A 550-nucleotide genomic window follows, 5' to 3' on the forward strand; every position below is an offset into this window, starting at 1 on the left:
ACAATATAATCAAGTAAGCCTTATATTCTAACCAAGTAAGCCTTATATTTCTAACCAAGTATGCTTTATCTTGTATGTGTGTGTTCATATATTTTCACACGAGCAAAGCCTATTGTTAAAGAGAACATAATGCATTCCTTACTTAAGTGTTCGAGATGTTTGACAAGTCATGATATACTTTGTATTCCTCACCTCAGTATGTGATGTCAGATAAGCATGATATACTTCTGCATTGTTATTTCCAGAGTATGTGTGCAAGGTTAGATAAGCTGAGATAATGCCTGACCCCTGCTCTGACAGTTAAAAGAGGAAGTACTATGTAACCCATTTTTGCCTTATAAATAAAGCAAGCAGCCTGTGCTCGGTGTGTGTGTCTTCTCAGAGGCATTCACCCGTGTGCACGTTCCTTTAAAACTCTGAGTCGGTCTGCCAGTGTCTCATTTTCTCTCTTATTTGTGTTTGAACAAATGTCAACCCCTGACATTGAACTACAGACTGTCATCATGTACATACGCAGGGGTTGGCCTGCATATGGAGCTAGTGTGCCACT

The sequence above is a fragment of the Pundamilia nyererei genome, unplaced genomic scaffold (assembly GCF_000239375.1).
Source record: "Pundamilia nyererei isolate P.nyererei 1_Seehausen unplaced genomic scaffold, PunNye1.0 scaffold00248, whole genome shotgun sequence".
Taxonomy (NCBI): Eukaryota; Metazoa; Chordata; class Actinopteri; order Cichliformes; family Cichlidae; genus Pundamilia; species Pundamilia nyererei.